The sequence below is a fragment of the Delphinapterus leucas genome, chromosome 12 (assembly GCF_059928025.1).
Source record: "Delphinapterus leucas isolate spDelLeu-1000000601 "Yukka" chromosome 12, BTC_Dleu_Yukka2, whole genome shotgun sequence".
Taxonomy (NCBI): Eukaryota; Metazoa; Chordata; class Mammalia; order Artiodactyla; family Monodontidae; genus Delphinapterus; species Delphinapterus leucas.
Genome location: NC_143140.1, coordinates 21,491,857 through 21,506,961, shown reverse-complemented (window position 1 = coordinate 21,506,961; position 15,105 = coordinate 21,491,857). Strand labels below are relative to the sequence as shown.

Here is a 15,105-nt window from a genome sequence, read left to right as displayed (position 1 = left end):
CTATACATCCAATCAACAACTTCCAAAGGATTAAAATCCTACATAGTATAGTCTCAGACCATGGTGGAATTAAGCTAGAAATCAATAGTAAAGTTTTAAAAAAAATCTGCACCCCCACGTTCACTGCAGCATTATTTACAACAGCCAAGATATGGAGGAAGCAACTTGAGTGTCCATCAATGGATGAATGGATAAAGAAGATGTGATAGATAGATGGGTAGATAGAGAGAGAGATAGACACACATACACACACACACAAACACACACACACAATGGAATATTACTCAGCCATAACAAAGAATGAAATCTTGCCATTTGCAACATGGATGGACCTAAAGGGTATTATGCTAAGTGAAATAAGTCAGACAGAGAAAGACAAATACCGTGTGATTTTACTCATATGTATAATCTGAAGAAAAAAAAAAAGAAATAAATAAAACCAAAACACCAGGCTCATAGGTACAGAGAACAGGTTGCTTGTTGCCAGAAGTGGGTAGGAGGGTTGGGGAATGGGTGAAAGTGGTCAAAAGCTACAAACTTCCAGTTATAAAACAAATCAGTCATGTAATGTACAGCACGGTGGCTATGGTTAATAATACTGTATTGCATAGCTGAAAGTTTCTAAGAGTGTAGATCTGAAAAGTTCTCATCACAAGAAAAAATTTTTTAACTACGTGAGGTGACAGAGGTTAACTAGACTTATAGTGGTGATCATTTCACAAAGTATACAAATACCCACTTATGTTGTACACCTAAAACTAATATGTCAGTTATGCCTCAAAAAAAATTGTTTTAAGCCTTGTGTTAGGAAAGGAAACTTTAAATATACGTCTAAATAACCCATGTCTCAGAGAAGAAATTATAATGGAAATTAGAAAGTATCTTGCACTGAATGATAATGAAAAAACTATGTGTCACAACTTATTGAAGTTCCCATTTCAGTAATGGCAGAGTAGCTTTTGTCACACTAGCCCTCCCACATCTAATGATTACAAATCTGGACAGAATATAACAACTACTTAAAGGTGTCAGAGAACCGAAAAGCAGGTCTGAACAGAAGGAGACTTGACCCTTGAAAGAAAGGAAGCACATGCAGGATGGGCCCCACCTTTATCAGGCTTGTTCCCAGTGGGGGACTCCCCAGGCTGACATGAGACAGCTAGAACTCAGACACACAGACTCAGTCCTGTTGACCTGAGGTGTCAGGGAATGGAGTCTGGGGCTGCCAGTGGCTGGAACCTGAGACACTAAGTCCCTCAAAACAGGGCACTCCATGGGGGCCCCCCAAAACCTGTGCATACACTCTGCTCAAACCCTCGGCTGACCCCGTGCCTGCCGCAGATGACAAGAGCTGGGACCCACCGGGCTGATCAGAGATGTCAGCCGTACCCACTGAAGACTTTTAGACACTCTTCCAATGAAAGCGTCTTGATAAACACCTTATGTTTTCCATTAATCCGCAGGATATGTTATTAGCATACAACTCAATTCTCACTTGAAATTTTACCACCTCTCAACCAGTATCAGTATTTCATGAAAAATTCTCATTTCAGGGAGCTGGATGGACACAAGCAGTGGCCACAGTCTGGCCAGGGGATGAAAAGTATGGGGACCAATCAGGATTCGTGTTTAGTTTGTCATCATGATCTGGGACTACCTTCTGAAATTGTGACCCCCATCCCTCATCGGTTTCCTATCTGACTGCAAGTAGCTTGATAACTGCTGAAGATCTACACCTCCATTAGACCAAGAACAATTCACTGGTAGAAAATGAACACAGATTCCAGCTGCCACCTGTGGAATCCACATCCCTGAATACCGCAAGCACCGTAACCAGATGAGCAGGGTTCCTATCTATTCTTTGCTACATCAAGTGCCCGGATTCAGATATTTTTCATCTCAATAAACATAGCCTTTTTTGCTGCTAAGAGGCAAAAGTTGAGTTTCTCAGAACTCTTACTCCAAAACAGTTTGAGGAAACTGTTTAACAGCTCTCGCCAACAAGTTTCTATGCTCTAACAGAAACTGCTTCAACATGAACTAAATAATAAAAATCTGTTTCTTAAAAAAATTTAAAAAAATAAAAAAAACAAATAAAAAGAAGAAAAGCAAGTATAAAATTTTTAAAAATCTGTTTCTATTTTCTCCCAAACAGGTCATGATTGAGGGTAAGAGTACAAATAAAATGCACAATACTGATAACTTCCTTTACTTTAGAATGCAATTAACCTAACATAAAGTTCATACACATAGTATCCCAATGGGTGGATGAATACATACAGGGATTACGCTATGAGTTAAGACAGATCTGGGTTTAAGTGCTATCACCACAAGTTACTAAACTCCCTATGGCTCAGTTTCATATCTGTAACAGACCAATCATGATACTGAAAAGACAAAAATAATTCATACATGTATTCAAATGTTTACAAAGTACCTAATATTGTCTAGATGCTATTCTAGATGCAGAGGATACAGCAGCAAAGAAAACCCAAAAAAATCCTATCCTCATGGAACTTAGATTCTGGTCGGGGAAAACAGACAATAAAAACAAAATAAATGAGTAAAATACATAGCGTATTAGATGATGACAAGAGCTGCAGAGAACAATAACACAGGGAGTAAGTGATCAGGGGAGAGGAAGTGGAACTCCTGTGGCTTTAAACAGGGAGATAGGGGAGGCACCACTGAGAGGTGACATTTAAAGGAAGAGTTGAAGGAAGTGAGGAAATGTACCGTGAGTACATCCCAGGGCATCAGTGTTCTGGACAGAGGGACCAGCAAGTGCAAAAGTCCTGGGGTATAAATATGTTTAGCACTTCAGAGGAAAGGTACGAAGACCAGAGTGCCTGGTATGGAGTAAGAGAAATAGTGGTAAGAGATGAAGCTGAAGAGTTAAAAGGATGGGCTGGGGCAGTGGCACAGGTCAGACGAGGTCTCGGGGGGATCACTGTAAACAGTCTGACTTTGACTGTGAGAATGAGTGAGTCAGTAAGTAGGTGAGTGAGACAGGAAGCCATGGAGCAAAGTCACGCCATCCTCCAAGTTGCATTTCAGCAGGATCCCTCTGGCTGGTATTTGGTGAACAGCCTGTAAATAGGCAAATGTGGACACAGCAAGACTGATGACAGGATGCTGCAATCATCCCAGTAAGAGATGATAAGAGCCTCCAGATATAGTCTAAAGATAGCGTCAGAAGGATTTACCGAGGAAAGGGAAAGGGATGTGGAGTATGAGTCAGAGAAACGCTAATGATGATTCAGTGGCTTTTGGCTTGAGTAGCCTGAGGAGAGAGTTACCACTGCCCAAGGAAGGGAAAACTAGGAAGCAGCATGTTGGAATGAGAAACCAGGAGCCCGGTTGTGGAGATGTTACATTTGAGATGCCTTCAGACGTTAGGTAAAGCCACTCATTAGACTGTTGGATATATGAGTTGAAAGTCTTCAGCATGAAGATTGTATTAAAAAAACACGTGATTGGATGAGATTCCCAAGTACATTTAAGTGGGTACCTAGAGAAAGGAGAGACCCAGTGTTAAAAAGACATGAAAGATAATCAGCAAAGTTGAGAACGAAAAAAAGCCAGAGTTTGGAGGAAAAATAGTAGAATGTGCTGGCCTAGAAGTCAAATGAAGCAAGTGATTCTAAGACCAACCTGTTCCCGTTGAAAGTGAGATGAGGGCTGAGGGTTTTCTAACTGGTGACCCAGACATAACAGTGTCTGCCAAGTGGGAGAGAGGGAGAAAACAAATGCCTAATTCAAGAGGGATGGGAGAAGAGAAATTGGAGACAAGAAATAATGACAATTACTTGGAGAAATTTAGCTGTAAAGGAAAGAAGAGAAAAGGAACAACAACTAGCTGGAGAGGAATATGGAATCAATAGAGGGATTATTTTAAGATGGAAGAAATAACAGGATATTTGCAGGCTGATAGAAATGATCAATAGAGAGGGGGACATTGATGATTGAGAAGATTAATGAAATGGAGAGAAGGAAGAACGATTGGAACCATGTGTTTGCGATGATGACAGAGGCAAGGGTCTGGTATGGAGAGGTGACAAGAACCCTGACGTTCATTCAGAGTGCAGGAGGAAAGCATTTGCGGGTACTGATGCTGGTACACAGAAAGATGCAGTGGAAAGAGCCTGCCAAAGTTCTATGCTCACTGCATCTATCTTAGTAAAATCTGAAACTAGATTATTAGCTAAGAGTAAGGACAGGGGAGGCAGTGTTGAGAAAAGAGTGTATGAAATAGTCATCTGGGAAAATGGAAGAGTGAATGCAACAGGAACATGCAGCATGAGTGGGCTGTGGAGATCACTAGTCTTGAATGGAAAGTGAGGTCAGTTGGCAAGATGACATGTTTTGTTCCAGCAATATTCAGCCCAGGATTTAGGATTTAGACAGAGATGGATTTAACTGGCATTGGATTTTGCCAAGCAAATCATGGCATGGAATTTAAACTGGGTGTAAAGAGAAGAAAAGTCATCGGGGGAGTAAGAGTCAGTGACAGGGTGGTGGGATTCGTGGATTTTAAGAATCAATAAGGTCAAACGACCGTTGGAGTCAAAGCACTAGAGGCAGTGAGCTGGGCAGGTTCAAGGTAGACATCAGAGCTGGGGAGGCTTCCAACTGAGATGATGGTGGGACTGCAGTTACTAAAAGTTCTTCAATGACCGACAGCGTTGACTGGGTCAGAAAAGAATAAATAATACCTGAATTACTTCTTTCGAATTTAAGACAACTGAGTAAGATTAACATTTCAGATAAACTTATGGTTATTGATATACAGATAATAAGAATAGGAGATATTCATTTGCAGCAACATGGATGGACCTAGAGATTATCATACTAAGTGAGGTAAGTCAGAAAGAGAAAGACAAATACTATATGATATCACTTATATGTGGAATCTAAACTAAGACACAAATGAACTTAACTACAAAACAGAAACAGACTCACAGACATAGAGAACAGACTTGTGGTTGCCAAGTGGGGGGAGGGGGAGGGTTGGATTCAGAATTTGGGGTTAGCGGATACAAACTATTATATAGAGAATGGATAAGCAACAAGGTCCTACTGTATAGCACAGGGAACTATATTCAATATCCTGTAATAAATCATAATGGAAAAGAATATATATATACATGTAACTGAATCACTTTGACCTACACTAGAAACCAACACAACTTTGTAAATCAACTATACTTCAATTTAAAAAATAAAAAAGTTTTAATAATAAAAATAAAAGATATTCATACAAGATGCCACTTTCTTATATTTTGGTAACTTTCCTTAACTTTTGGGCTAATATCTTTGTGTAACTCCATGATCCCCTGAGACAATAAAAATATGTGTAGAATGCACAAGTGTAGATGGCTGATCATTTAAATAGCTGACTCCAACTTCTCATTTGTTGCAGATTAAGTATAAAGTCATACCACCACTTTCTAGCAGCTTTTCTTTTGTAAAGGGAACGTGATAAGAAGTTTGACACCACTGGCAGTGTACTATCTGTTAAAGACGTCATCCACTAAATGATGCCAAACATCACCAGCAGTTGACTTCTCTGGCCAAAGAATCACAGATGGGCAAACTGCATCCACCAGTGAACCCCGTTCCCTATGACAACATCTAGGCCACAACTGTGGACCAGAAACAGTAAAAAGAGTGCAAAGAAACAACACTTAGGAAAAAGCGGCAGCATGGTTTAAGGTGACAACAAATTACCCCCTGGTAGGTTAAGAAAATTGAAGATCTCAGTATCTTTAATGCCTAGACATTGTTTGGAACGCATAGCTAGTCTTAAATTAGAGTTTTTCTTGTGAATAAAGTGGTCCTGTAAGTTATTAAATCCACCTAGGGTAAAATTAAATTTTTCCCAATAAAAAATTCTGAAAAGGCAGCTCTAAAACTGGCCACCTCTATCTAAGGAACTAGGATTTCCTTAGGACACAAATCTGAATAGGTCAGAACATCCTTCCAGAAAAAAGATCAACTCCATCAGAGAAAGCACTCAAGTCCCAGATTCCTTGAGCAGAAAGATAAACAAGGACGTAAACATTTGTGACTAAGATACAGAACACGGGAAATAAATGTCATTATAGACACAATTTTAACAGGGCAGGTAATATATCCCAGTAGTTTTAGTCACACACTTTCTGGAATATGTTGTGATATAAAGTTTGCTGGTGAAGAATTTAATAAAGATGAAAAGCATTTGTTTGAGGGTCAAATAAAGCAAAAGTACAAAGTTAATCCAGATCACTTCTATTCTTAAAATCAGAGGTAGAAAAGAACAGAACATTGCATTCATTAGATAAACAGGCCAGATAGACATTTAGAAGATAAATATGCAAATAAATGTTTCTAAACATACTAGGTAAGACGAGCATACAAGTTATCTTCCAAACTGAAATATGTCTGGGAGTACTGGGATACCAAAAATAATTAACAGATGTTAGCTGATCAACAGGCCTAAACCGAGCAGTCCCAGGAAAACAGGATTGTCCTCAGTAAACCAAGACTTATTATTGGAGGTAAGGAATGTTAATACTTAGGTGGAAAGTATATAAAGTGTATAATGTAATAGGGGAAATATAAACCACCTTGGCCATAACTAATCTGCCATATGCTAGCATACTAAATTCGGCTACTCATGACCCATAACTAGAAAAACGAAAAAGTGAGTCGAATAGGCACTCCTACCATCAAGGTAGCGGTCATGGTCTACTGCCTGCGGTGGGCACTGATGCATGCAGCCCAGCCCCCCAGTCCATGAAGAACTGGTAGCCCCAGTTGCTGAGAGTACTCTCAGCCTCAACTACACTGACCTCCAAGCTCAGGGTCATGCTTGGCGGCCAACATCCAATGATTAGTCAGCGTGAGAGTATAAAGGCCTGGTCATTTCAGCCCACCTACGGACAACTCAAAAGGGTCATTACGACTGCAGACATCCCACAAGTTGGCCAAGGCCATCCTTGGGCCTGCATCACTCTGGACAGTCTGATTAATTAATCCTGTAAATTAACAGTAAAATGGGAATATAGATGATTAATAATCAGCCCCTATCTTCTGATTAACCCTGCTTTCCCTGGAAAGCAGCACTATATTTATGGTTCCAGAAGATGCCAGTTCCAAGGCCTCCAGATTGAGTAAGTTTACCTCTGCTTACAATGATCTTACAGTAACATTCTCCAAACTGTAGCCTCCAGGCAACAATAGCTAGAAAGTGCTGTTTGTGAGTTTTGTTCTATAGATTCTACATTTATTATTCTGAATACTCCTAGAAAGAGATCTGGGTTATTAAAATAGATAAGACAGAAAAATTAAAAAGGATAAAAATCAACCAGGAGCAAATGTGCTTAGTAAATGTTTATTGAATGAATGCATAGATGAAATGCAGAAGGTCCCACTGTAACCAATGAGCCTACAACTCTAGGTGCAGAACCAACAATGTCCAGATCCAGCAAAGCCCAAATCATTTCCGAGGATTCAATGACCGGATTAGAATTTGTGAGCTCCTCTACTGAGAATACAGATTATTATCTCACTCATCTTTGAACACTCAACAGTACCTGGCACAACGTCTTGAATTTAGTGGGCATTCAATAGTTTTACTTGAATGAACAGGCTTAAAAGGCCCATCAAGCTTGGGCTGAAAAGGCACTTAGTCTATGACAGTCAGGATGTAGTAATGTCCCACCAAGTGCTCAAAACACATAGATATGACAGCAAGGCAGGTAGTAGTTTACTTGAAAATGTAGTAATACATACATGACATTTTTCATTTAAAGAATGGGAAAATGTGACAGTGAAGAGAGACCATAGACTCACCCAGGCATAAAGAGGAGAATTATCTTCAATCATCTCTAGTGCCTTAAATAGTCCTTGACATACAAATTTTTAAAATATCTGTTCAACAGATGAATGAATGAAAAAAACAAATGACCAAAATAACATTAAAATAAGAAATGATAGCCAAAATCAGGGGAAATTATAAAATCATCTAATAGAAACTGAAATAGGAAACATCTGGTTGGGGTTAGCCACTATAATTATGATACAATAATGTTCAATATCATAGACCAGGACTTCTCAAACCAAGTATTAGATGGACAACTTTTAAAGGAAAAATATACTCTGCATTCCTAATGTCAACTTAAATCAATTTTAATATATTTTAATTTATACAAAATTAAACTCCGCATTTATTACCCTGATAAGAAGATAAAGGCAAAGCAAACTTTTAAATACGAAAAAAAATACTGCATAAGCAATTCAACTCAAGTTAACAGCAAAAATGGAGTATAACAAATAATGGTTTTCTGCTGTAGCAACGTAGCTTCAGACAGGATTCTATCTATAATCTTTCTGATTTTTTTTCTACTTAATCATTCTAATAAAAAAAAATGCCTTTTCACTTAAATTCACTGCACAAAATAGTATACGTAACCTCATGGCTTTCTATGACAATTGAGGATAATCAGACCTCATACTAAAAAAAATACCCACGGCATTCCTTGAATGCTAATTTTAAGGAAGTTACTTCCAGATAAAGTTGGTATCACAACCATGTTGAAATCCTCATTAAATGCGTATCTATTCAATTATCGCTGGAATCAGGTATAGAAAGTTCTTCAGTGTGTACTTACGGATATACTATTAATGAATGGTTGAAAGTTAAATGGAATCTATTAAATTCATCTGTCTGTAACTTGAACATGTTATTGCTATAATGCTGGTTCCTCTGGGTATGGCATGCAGGGATGCTATTAGAACAGTTATTTGAAGTTCAGTGAATGCTTCATATACTTCAGACACTGTGAAGTAGCTGGCCTTCACACAGCACAAACACCAATTTATCACATGGCAATATTTGATTACATGGCAAGTGATCCAGATGATATGCTTATATTATTTTTTTAAGATTATCACTGATATTAAAACCCTCAAATTTTAAATCTCACTGAAAATGTGAAAACTCCCAGAATAGTTAGCTCACACAAGTTAGAGAAAGAATATCCTAGGAAGGGACTTCTCTGGTGGTCCAGTGGTAAAGAATCTACCTTACAGTGCAGGGGACGCGGGTTCGATCCCTGGTCAGGGAACTAAGATCCCACATGCTGTGGGGCGGCTGGGCCCATGTGCCACGACTACTGAGTTTGCACGCCTCAACTAGAGCCCGCCTGCCGCAAACTACACGCTTTGGAACCCCCGCACCACAACTGCAGAGGCCATGTGCCCTGGAGCCTGTGCACCACAACTAGAGAGAGAAAACCCACATGCTGCAACTAGAGAGAAGCCCGCACACCACGACGAAGAGCCAGCGTGCCTCAGCGAAGATCCCCCATGTGCCGCAACTAAGACCCGATGCAGCCAAAAATAAAAATAAAATAGATAAATAAATAATTTAAAAATCTTTAAAAAAAATCTTAGGAAAATGTCAAATAAAATAATTCCACTGTTCAATTTTAGAAGAACAATTCTACTTAGGAATACGTTGAAAAAAACGATGGTTTTTAAAATAAATTACCCAAGGAGAGTACGGCAATTGTTTAAAAGCACTATCATTAGAAAACAACTTATCATGGGGTAAATTAATCTTTAATTTAGAAATCTTTATTTAAATGGAAGGGCATATAGGAACACTCCTATTATCTACTGGAGGAAAAAAGTTCAAAGTTATACCTATAAGGGATTCCACAGGGGGAAAATATGTTCTTTAAATCAAAAGGGAAAACTAGGTAGAGAATCTGTGAAATAACTTAAGGATCATGTAACAATTATGGTTGGGTATGAAAGGACAGCAAGCAGAAAAACAAATTACAGAAGCACAAAATCCTAGTACTACTGAAGATCTTCCCACCAGCCCCACATCTTCAAATAAGGAAACTGAGCTTTGATTTGAGTGTGGCCTTGTTTCCTTTATCAAGACTTGCTCCATTCTATTGGAGAAGTTTCTTTCCTAAATTGGCTACTGCAAACTACTCAACTCATCAATGCTAAAATATATCTAATTAGACCTTAATTATCTGGCAACACAGTCACGGATGCAAAATAATTCTGAACATTTAATCTGAATGTAAAAATTCTTTATGAACAGTGTCCTGAAATTCCCTCAGATATTTCTCCAAAAACTAAAGCAAATAAGATGGTTGGTTTAAGCCTTCACAGTATATAATCTACTTACCAACAACAAAGTAAAATTAGAAGCATCTTTAAAACAGTGATTTTAAAAATGGTCACGAAAACACTTGAGAATTTCCTTAAAAGAACTTTTAAAAGAGGTGCTTCAGGGACTTCCCTGGCAGTCCAGTGGTTAAGACTTAGCCTTCCAATGCAGGGGGCAAGGGTTCGATCCCTGGTCGGGGAGGTAAGATCCCACATGCCTCTCCGCCAAAAAAACAAAACACAGAACAGAAGCAATATTGTAACTAATTCAATAAAGACTTTAAAAATGGTTCACATCAAAAAAAAAATCTTAAAAAAAAAAAGTGCTTCAAACTTTGATTCAATAATTAATTCCATTGCAGTATAGTACTATTACTCTGCATAAACGTATACATGTTTCTACCCTGAAAAGGCAGTATAAAATCTCCAAACTTGTGCATAAAACTGAGATGTTACTAATGGTAAAGTGTCAAGCAGTCTTTACATCATCCATCTTATAGGAAAAGGGGTGGAGAGAAAGGGAAGCTATTAGATATAAGGGAAATTTCAAGTAAAGTCCTCACATCGGTTCAGATTCAACCGAGTATCTCCAAATGACCATCTCAACTTCACAGTTCACATGATCATAATTATGATAGAGTTATTCAAAAAAATTCAATATTTCCTGCTTGCTACACTCTTAGAAGTTGGGCATAAATTTTAAAGAGATTTTTTTTACTTTTAATGAATTATAAAGAAATCTTAAAGGGTAAAATAAAATTATTTGGGAACTTAGAAGTTGGATCTCCTTTTGTTTGCCAAGAAATGCAATTACTCTTAGCAATTATCAGATTGAAGGTTACTAAAAATATGAAACATTGGAATGAGATGTTAAGATAAACCATAATGGAAAAGAATATTTTTAAAAAGAATATATATGTATGTGTGTGTGTGTGTGTGTGTGTGTGTAACAATCACTTTGCTGTACAGCAGTAATTAACACATTGTAAATCATTTATACTTCAATTAAAAAAATTTTTTTTAAAGATGAATGAAGTGCTCAATTTGTTGCAACTTAGATAAGATCTTTAACAAATGAGTTGTATCCTAAGATGTAGGATAAACTGAGGATATATTAAGAGAGTGAGATATCTCAAGTATACCTTTCTTTTTTTTTTCTTAACATCTTTGTTGGAGTATAATTGCTTTACAACGGTGTTTTAGTTTCTGCTGTATAACAAAATGAATCAGCTATACGTATACATAAATCCCCGTATCTCCTCCCTCTTGCACCTCCCTCCCACCCTCCCTTTCTCACCCCTCTAAGCTTATTAGATGGATGTAGCAAGAAATAATATCAAGCCCTGCATCCTTTTGACACCATCAGAGCTTTAACTCTGACCCAGTGAAAAATATTGTTTTTATATAATTTTTTTTACCCAGTGGAATAAATATTTACCCAATATGTATGTGACCATATACAAGGCACTGTAGTTGGATGCTACAAATGACAGAGGTAATATACCATTTAAACAATGTTACACTTTTAAATATTCAAACAACTTACCATGTAATAAGGAGATAAGTCAAATATAAATAACTATGATACAAGAAAGCGATGTAAAAATAAAATGCTATTAGAGGAGGGGGAAGGAGAGATTCTTTCAGGCTTGGAGGAATCACGCAAAGTTTCATGAAGGAGAACACACTGGAACTGGATCCTGAAAAAATGGGCAGAATTTCAATAGGCACAGATAGAAGAAGGAATGGTGTGACCAAAGGCACAGAGGCAAGAAATAAAGTGCAAATTCAGAGTTGGGAAGTGAATCAAGGCAGCTGAAGTACAAATGGATTAGAAAGAGTAGTGGGAGATAAAGATGGGAAGTCTGGGGTATATACACTAGTTAGCATGATGGTTAAAACTGTGGACTCCAAGTCAGAACTCATGGGTTCAGATGTGGTTCCACCACTTTTGATCTGTATGATCTTGGATTGGGCTTCAGTTTCTTCATTCATAAAATTAGGATAAAAATAACTAACCTGGACTTCCCTGGTGGTGCAGTGGTGAAGAATCCACCTGCCAATGCAGGGGACCCGGGTTCGATCCCTGGTCCGGGAAGATCCCACATGCCACGAAGCAACTAAGCCCGTGCGCCACAACTACTGAGCCTGCAAGCCACAACTACTGAGCCTGCGTGCCACAACTACTGAAGCCCACGCATCCTAGAGACCGCACGCCGCAACTACTGAGGCCATGCGCCACAACTCCTGAAGCCCTGCGCTCTAGGGCCCACATGCCGCAACTACTGAGCCCGTGTGCTGCAACTACTGAAGCCCACACGCCTAGAGCCCATGCTCTGCAACAGGAGAAGCCACCAAAATGAGAAGCCCACGCACCGCAATGAAGAGTAGCGCCTGCTCACCGCAACTAGAGAAAGCCCACAGACAACAACGAAGACCCAACGCAGCCAAAAGAGTAAATAAAATTATTTTAAAAAATAATAATAACTAACCTGCCTACCAACCAGGATCAAGTAAGATAAGGCCTATATAAGTGCTTTGCAAATCATAAGGTATTATAAGAATGTAAAGTATTATCAGGATAGTGGTAATGAAAATAAAATGAAGAAAGGGTTTGAGCGACACTACAGAATCAAAGGGATTTAAGTGTTGTTAGTTGAGAAGCCCTGAGGGTTGGCACTGAGAGGTACTGGGGCCCATAAGCAGTCTTCAAGACCCCCAACCATCTGGAGGAGCCCACTCAGCGCAGCAGCCCAGCTAGCAGATGTCAAGGGCAGGTTGAGTCACTCCACAACGAGTACTCTCTCCACCCGGGGTGAAGGCTGGCGGGGGACAGGGAAGCAAGGTCAGTCATGGCGGCAGGGTCGTGACAAGCAATTCTCAACAATGAACCAAAATCTTGTTCCATTAGTAGGACCACGGACAGGCACAGCCGGAGGCTAGCACACACCTTCATGCAAAGATTGAGGTTTACCACTGGGTGGAGAAGGGCTACACATGCCCAGCCACTGCTAACCTTCCGCCAGAGACAGCCCAGGAGTACAGATGGTCACTAGGCCTGTCGTGTTGATCGCTGCATAACGCACGCAAATGTCAAATCGCTATGTAGTACAACTGAAACTAACGTAATATCGTATTATATCAACTACATTTCAATTAAAAAATAACAGCAACAACACAAAAGATATCCCAGGAGTGAGAATGAAGGGTTGACAATCAAGGGCAACTCCTGGATTGAGGAACAAATGCTCTACGGCTGCAGCTGTGTATGTGCAGAGGCCTGGAGATGGTGCAGGGCAGGGACTGAGCCCGAGGGGCCCACAGCCTTCCAACGCACTGCTTGGGAACGAGGGCCAGCTGATTCTAACGGATTGCAGTGCTATTTAAGCAGACCTCCACTCGGAAGCCGTGGCTCCACGCCACCCCACGGACGGGATGTGAGCAAACCGATGTCTGGTCCTGAACTATGTGCTGTTCACCAGGCATCTGAGTAAGACCCTTACACACAATGATCCACAAAGGTAACCGTATGACCCTGGCAGAACGGGACCAACTCAGCACCGCAGAGCCCCGGGCATCTGCAGGAATCGCCCAGCACTGACTCTGATGGGGGCTACGGGCCCACAGGAGACCACATATAACTAGTAATATATCAACCACTGGTATTTTAACACTTGTGCGTAAGCTGAAATTTTGTTTCTGAGCATTATCAATGAGAGTTAAGGAGGCAGAATTCCCACTTACAAAATCACCTTGTCTTACACAAAACTGAATTTAAACAAATGTAATCTGAATGCTTGGGTTTTAGGGGATATGTACTATACAGCTATCTAAGCTTAAGTAACACTTAAGTCCTTTAAGTGACACTTGGAAAGAAAAACACAAAAACTCATTCCAGTCAAACTGATAGTTTACTATGTCTCAAAAGAAGAACCACAGTTTCATCATGTAAGAGAGAAGATGACCTATTTGGTTCTACCTTTTATTATAATCAAATCGACACATTTACTGAGGAAACTACACAAATTTATTAAGTGAAGCTACTTAAAATTTATTGAGAGTCTAGAGTGTTATTTAGAGAAATACACACTAAAAAGTGTATTAATTATTTCAAATAAACATACACATAGCCGATGCTGGAATAAACAGATTCCAATGAATGAATACAATAAGTATTTCGGAATAAACCTGTGATGACTTCACTGTGCTTGAATACAACCAAAGCTGTTTTTCCAGATCGTCAAAAGAAATATTTTCATCATCTTTGTGATACCAGCTGGAATTTCAGGGCAAGCCATCTAAAAAAAATTTTTTTAATCTTCTTTCATTTATATGGAAATGAGATGTTTCCTAAAACATATGCGTACCCAGCACCTACGTCAACACCAGAGCTCAAAGCACACAAATTCCTCCAGCTGATTCCTGCCTAGAAGGGCACACAGCACGCGACATCATCCATGTGCGTCATTCACCGAGGAGGACATTACCGAGCTCTCAATTTCAATTAACCTGCCTTGCTTTATAAATAGCCTAAATGTCCCTATCTAAATAGGTTGGTGCCCTTTTCTCAGAAGCAAAGGGAACAGCATGACAAAGAAGCACAAAAAAATAAATGAACTTTCCCCTTTGTAAATAGGAGAAAGTTGACATTAAACCAATTCTAAGTCCGAACTGAAGAGCTATTAATAGAATAAAGCTCAAGAGAATGAAGGACCAGTTTTAACCAGAAAATAAACAACATTCACAAACTCTATCAGCTCTTTTTAAAGTATCCGTGAGTCACAGGGCTAGAGAAATAATTCAAGGTCCACATACACGCAGAGCTAAACACAGATACGATAATTACAATCCTTAATACGGCCCCCAAAATAATACAGTTTAAAAGCCCCAGGTGATTGACGTTCAGCCAAAAAGAAGTTAGTTTTGAAGATT

The 15,105-nt window shown here is 39.2% G+C and overlaps 1 protein-coding gene across 6 annotated transcripts in view; it reads right to left on the bottom strand.

Moving 5' to 3' along the window:
• Nucleotides 1-15,105, bottom strand: part of BCKDHB (branched chain keto acid dehydrogenase E1 subunit beta) — a 245,088-nt gene that overhangs the window by 197,933 nt on the left and 32,050 nt on the right. The window lies entirely within an intron of this gene.